The sequence below is a fragment of the Etheostoma spectabile genome, chromosome 19 (assembly GCF_008692095.1).
Source record: "Etheostoma spectabile isolate EspeVRDwgs_2016 chromosome 19, UIUC_Espe_1.0, whole genome shotgun sequence".
In the NCBI taxonomy this organism is placed as follows: Eukaryota; Metazoa; Chordata; class Actinopteri; order Perciformes; family Percidae; genus Etheostoma; species Etheostoma spectabile.
The window spans coordinates 12,884,027-12,890,185 of record NC_045751.1 but is presented as its reverse complement, the minus strand read 5'-3'; the positions used below and the strand labels follow the sequence as shown (position 1 = coordinate 12,890,185).

Below are 6,159 nucleotides of genomic sequence, written 5' to 3'. Positions count from 1 at the left end.
CTTAAGACGAGACTTAAAACACTCACACCCCCAACAGCCCCAACAGTGTGTTGGGGCTGTTGGGACATGGAGGGGCGGAGCGTTCCAGAGTTTAGTTCCAACCACAGAAAAGGCCCTGTCCCCCCGAGTTTTAAGTCTTGTCTTGGTGACCACAAGCACTTTCTAATAATTGTCTAATTGGACAAGGTATTTTGGTATTTATTTTTGTACCTTTATTTATCCAGGGAAGGTTCACTAAGAGGCAGCCTCTCTTTTGCAGGAACTGATCACTGATCCTGATCGCTTTCACACAGTTACACATCCACACCTGGAATCTGCCCGGTACAACCACTGGAGTGGTTAGGGTTAATGGCCTTGCTCAAGGGCTCCTCAGTGGTGGTAATGAGGGAGGGACTTTCACTTTCCCCACCCAGATTTTATCCTGTCAGTCTGGGGATTGAACAAGCTTCTTCTTTAGCCTTTAGTCCACCACTGCCACTACTTGAATAACATGTTAAATCACAGGTTTCTCAATTTCTATGAAGCCCATATTATATGTTGTCATGTTAATCCAATACATCAAGTCTTAAATTGTAAAATTGTAAAATCAGATTCCTGCAGCAATTTTCCAGAAGCTCAGAGGTTAAATGGTCCATTTTTGTGGTCTACTTGATGAACAAAAGAACTAAAAAGACAAAGCTTGAATGAGAATAAAATGTTTGATTTATTATTTTATTTAAAAAAAACTGTGTCCAGGGTTTACTGACATTTACGTCATTAGTTACAACTTAATAACCCTGAATTATAAAGTGCCACCCAGGTTTTAAAATAGAACGTTGTAAGGTGATATGAATGCTTTGCTAATTTACAATGTTTAGGGGTAATATCCTCAAAAGGTGTGATACATGATGCGATACGCTGAGTTTATTTCTGGGCTTTTTTGCCTTTTATTTGTAAGTTGTGAGAAGACAGGAAACAAGTAAAAAGAGAGAGGAAGGGAATGATGTGCAACGTACTGTAAGTTTTCCAGGCCAGATGTGCACTAGGGGGTTCAGTCACAGTATAAGGTTTCATCGTACACCACCCTGCCATCAGAGCACCTCCAGTACTTTGATTTGAAAGCATGTAATAAGTAATTAGATTATATAGTAGTGACCTTCAGAACAGCAACCTTCATAAGAAAATGACTTCACCACATGAATTAGGGTTAGGCAATATATTGATATTATATCGACATCGTGACAGTCCAGATACCGTCTTAAATTTTGGATATTGTAATATTGTAATATGGCTTAAATTGAGTCTTTTCCTGGCTTTTAAGGCTGCATTACAGTAAAGTGATGTAATTCTTCTAAACTTACCAGACTGATCTAGCTGTTCTAGTATTTGCCTTTAACCACTTATCCATTATATCCACATTATTGATGATTATTTATCTAAAATATTTTGTTAAAGCACCAAATGTCAACCCTACAATATAGTAGCTATATCGGCATTGAGGTATTTGGTCAATAATATCGTGATAGCTGATTTTCTTCATTTCGCCCAGCCCTAGCGCAAACCTTCTGAACTTTGCTGTGACCTCAGAGTTTACTGGTTCAGCTGCTGTGTGAACTCACACTCTGGTTGTGTGTAAAGCTGCAAAGATCACCCGCTCACCCAACGCCATTAACAAGGTCAGATTTACACATATCCAATCCTTTTCTGTCAGGAGATTGCACTTGAACAGCAGCAGTTATCATCTCTGCTTTGCACTATTAACCTGCAGATGAACATCAAGCTTTGAGAGGCAAACTGAAACACAACCACCATGACATGCGCTATAGCGTGCGTGTGTGTGTGTGCGTTTGTGTGAGTGAGTGATCGCTTTCCCTTTTCACGTATGTGTGTTGCAACTGACATTGTGACCCTTTTTAAAATGGTGGTCTCTCCTCTTCTATCCAGGTCACGGAGCATTGGCTCGTCCCGGTTCATCAGCAGGGCAACGCACCACAAAAGCCATTGTTCTCGTGTCACACATCCTGCTTATATTCATAAAATGTAGTGTTAGTAGAGACAACTTAAACATGCTAATGCCATTGGGAGAGCGATACCACAACAGCTTTGGGACAGTCAGCCACTTTATAATGTGTATACTGTGCCTAGATAAACATGATACGACAGGAAATTAAAAATGCACACACCAAGGCTAAAAAGTGTTTGCCTAAGGTTTTTCATCTTTCCAATTTAAGTGCTTGTATTGTACTGCGATTATGAAGCTGGGTTGCTGGATTTAGACCAAAATAACTCAAAAAAGCAGGGGGGTGGGTTGGGATTTGAGTGGAGGGAGGTTTGTCCTTCAAACACATGAATAGACAGCTGATCCGATGATCTTCCCCCTAAAAAACTAGCAATGCTCTGACAGTTACTTTGCTCTCCAGAGACATACAGCAGCCACACTCGCCTAATTACCACCTTAAATAATCCAGCATTATGGCAGCTACATGAGAAACATTGAAATCCATTTGGACCGACAAGACTAATAGGATGTAGCCTCATACCTTGTGTATAGCATGTTGATCACTGTATTATTGATGCGAGATATGCTGACTGTTTTATGAAACTCGGCTCAAACTGAAATAGACCTAAACCTAACCCCAAAGACTTTAAATGCTTAATTACCACGTGAATCAAAACACAAGATTTGATAATTAATTGGGTTCCTGGTTGTAAGTAAGTGATTAGGTAAAAGAAAAGTAGTTAATTTATCATAGTATTTTAAAAGGTTAAAAATCGTTCATCAAAATGTTGACTTTTTGGGGAGGAAAAAAGACGGCACTTTTTTTTTTTTAGCTTGAGAGGGAGCATTCTTTTCTTCTATTAAGTTGATTATGAAAAGGGTTCATTAGTTCAAGAAGTTGGAGAGAATTACCTATTCAACAGATGTAAAAATCAACAGTGTTGAGGTTAAAATGCTGATTTGGGCTGCAGAACAACAAGGACACTAGTTCAACCAAAGTTCTCTCATTCAAAAAGAACTCAAATGAAGCTTTTTAAAAATGTAAAACCTGAGATAAATTCAAACTAATGTCCCTCTACAGACTCAATTTGACTCAGTTTGAATGCAGTGAAAGGTTTATTTGTGATTGCTAATGTTTTCACCCCTTTTACCTGGAAGATGTTTTGATGGAGCACTACAAATATAGCTGCGAAACATCTCCACTGTATTATAATAAGACTCTCTTTTAGTTTTATATAGATATTTTGTACATTTTTGATGCAAGACCCATAGTGCAACATCTCTGTTAAAATATACAGTACTTAAAGCTGCATTTACTGCAGGGCAAACAAGCTGTTAATAAAACACTGACATATTTCCATATTGTAAAGTAGATAGGACAATCGTGTTGGTAAACTGTTACATCCAGTAGACACAGAGCAGCATCCAGTTGGACCCGTGTTTCTGGCAACCTGACGATTCCAATCCAACATCCCCTTTTCTTTTAGCTCTGTTTTGTATCCACCAACACCTGAGGGAAATTTCTGGCGCTTTAGCTGCTGAATGCTCCACTATGTTTACCAGCTATTTGCTAACTTTGCCTGTCTGCTGTTTGTTGTTGATGTAAACTGCTGCCTGCTCAGAGTGGTGACAGTGACTCAGATGCAGTAAGAAGAAGCAATCCCATTTGTTATTTCCGCAATCGCACATAATATAAGTCTGTGAATGTGTGTGTCTGTTGGCTTTGTGTGTGTGTGTGATCCTCATCTCCCCTGGCATCCCCCACAGTGCCAAAACTAAGGTCTGCCACCCTTCCTGTCCATCTCTTCTTACCTGGGGTACAGGGTAAGGCACAGAGTAGCAGATGTTGATCTCGTCTGGCATGTTTGGGCTCTCCCTGCATTTTCAGACACCTACTGTGCTGTGTTAGTCTGCTCTTACAGCTAATGTGTGTGGGTTTTTGTATCTGTGACAACGGCAGATGTGTTTTTTTTTTAACCCATCCATACAGTTGTTTCCTTGTTGTCATTCATATACTGTATATACGTGTGTGTGTGTGTGTGTGTGTGTGTGTGTGTGTGTGTGTGTGTGTGTGTGTGTGTGTGTGTGTGTGTGTGTGTGTGTGTGTGTGTGTGTGTGTGTGTGTGTGTGTGTGTGTGTGTGTGTGTGTGTGTGTGTGTGTGTGTGTGTGTGTGTGTGTGTGTGTGTGTTCCCTTGTGTTTAAAAAAAACGTGTGGATTCAATACATGTACGCCTTCGAGCGTTGATCTGTCTATCTTCATCAAGTGTTGACGTTCAAGTGTTGCATCTCTGGGTTGGGTTAAGGTATCTCCACGTTTGACCTGGGGTCGCCTTAACCATTGTGATTGAAGTGTGAAAAGAAATCTGTGAGCGTAAGAAATGAGGGTTAAATCACACTTCGGACCAGAGTCTGGCTCCTCTGGTTACCAGGTGTCCTCTCACCTCAGATAATTTTTCAGGAGAGGAAAGCAGATCCTGAGAGGACTCCAGGAGTTTTAAAAGAAGTGTAAAATACCTTGGAGGCATTCAGAGGTCATCTGCATGAAAAGGCAGAAGGAAACCCCTCCACATATGCAAATATAAATACATATACAGACAATTGAGGTTGACATACTGCATGACAACATGGAAGTAGACATGTACAATGCTCTTAGTGGGATTCATTGAGGATAATGCTGACTGCAGATTGTCTTTCAGGTAAAGAAAAAGGACTTGTCTGTTTACTTGTTAGTTTCTGATCTCCAATTCACATATTTGAGCATAGGTGCAGAAAAAGCTAAAAAAGTAAAGAGTAACTTCACACCAGGCTGAAAAGCAGTGTTTTTATTGCCTTCTCTGGTTTAATGTTTTAAGTATGTAGCAACTCTGTTGGCAGAACCTCTCTGCTGCTGCATAATACAACATATTCAATCAGTACCGATTGTTATGTTTTAGGGGTCACCAGAAAAAACACAAACCTTTATTCCTGAAGCCATTACTAATTGTAAACAGAAAGAGGTAATTAATTGCATGAGAACTAGTATTTTAAATATTGTTGGTGCTATAAAGTTCTCATCACTAATGGCTCAATATGCAGACATTTGGATAAGGCATACAGATGGTAGTATCTTCCTCCTCTTCGTCTAACTGCTACCCGTCGGCAGCTGCCGAGGAACTGCATGCTTTTATATCACTGCGATAGTGCTCTTAGGCAGTGAGAGGAAATGACATCTCACCTCACCCACACAGGCAACACAGGCTTTTAAAAACCTCTGAGGTCCTTCCCTCAGCTGTGTCCTCACCCATTATACACCGCCAGCCAAAGAGCCACGCTCCTTGCTCTGCTCTGACCTAATGGGCTGTGAAGCAGCGAAGGGAGGGAGGGGGGGGGGACTATCTCTCACCTCTATCTGTTTCTTTCTTCCTCCGCATGTGTGTCTTTCCCTATTTTTGGTTTGATTACTGTAGTTCATTCGCTAAAAACACCAAAAACATGTATTCCTTTTAGTGCTAGATCTGGGATTGAGCACTACCTCTGCAGTACTTTTGTTGTTGTTGAATTTGCTGGTCTACATACAGAACCTAGAAACTGAATTTACATATAGATGCTTATTCCAGGACCCTAGAGCTTTGTGCCCCAAATCATAGTAGATGCAAGGAGGAAACGATTTCGAAATATCAAGATTTAATTTCTACCTATGCTACAGCTGCCAGTTTCAGATTAAATCAAGATTTACACATGCACACACACACTGGAATGAAGGTTTATGTTTGCAGATCAGATATCTAGCTGTTTGCACAGTTAAAGTGCTCAATAACCCAAGGGAGAGAGCTGAGGATAACAGCGAGATAGAAAGAAAGATTATAAAGACAAGGGAGTAGAAGAAGGATTCACTTACCATGTTTTCATTAATCCACCTCTTGTTATTGTGTCCCTGTTCTTTAATACTACTCTAGAGGTAAAATTGGTCAGTGTCAGACACTACAGTGTCAGTCTCAATAGTTCTTTTTTTTTAAATCTGATTCCCGCCCCCTCTATTGATCCCCAGGACTTAATTATTCCACTGCATGTCTGAAATTGTGTAACTGGACTTTGGAAAGATTGTTTGACTCTTGGATCCAGAGTGTAAAAGGAATTTGCCTTTTCTGATTTTTGTGTGGGTGTAGTCACACACACACACACACACACACACACACACACA

At 40.3% G+C, this 6,159-nt stretch overlaps 1 long non-coding RNA gene across 1 annotated transcript in view; it reads right to left on the bottom strand.

The window, feature by feature from the left end:
* The window catches only part of LOC116706988 (uncharacterized), an 11,031-nt gene extending 6,100 nt beyond the window's left edge, over positions 1 to 4,931 (bottom strand). The window contains exon 1 of the long non-coding RNA XR_004336384.1: positions 4,920 to 4,931. This is a non-coding gene — a long non-coding RNA (uncharacterized LOC116706988). The remainder of the gene's footprint in view (positions 1 to 4,919) is intronic.
* Positions 4,932 to 6,159: the final 1,228 nt, after the last annotated feature.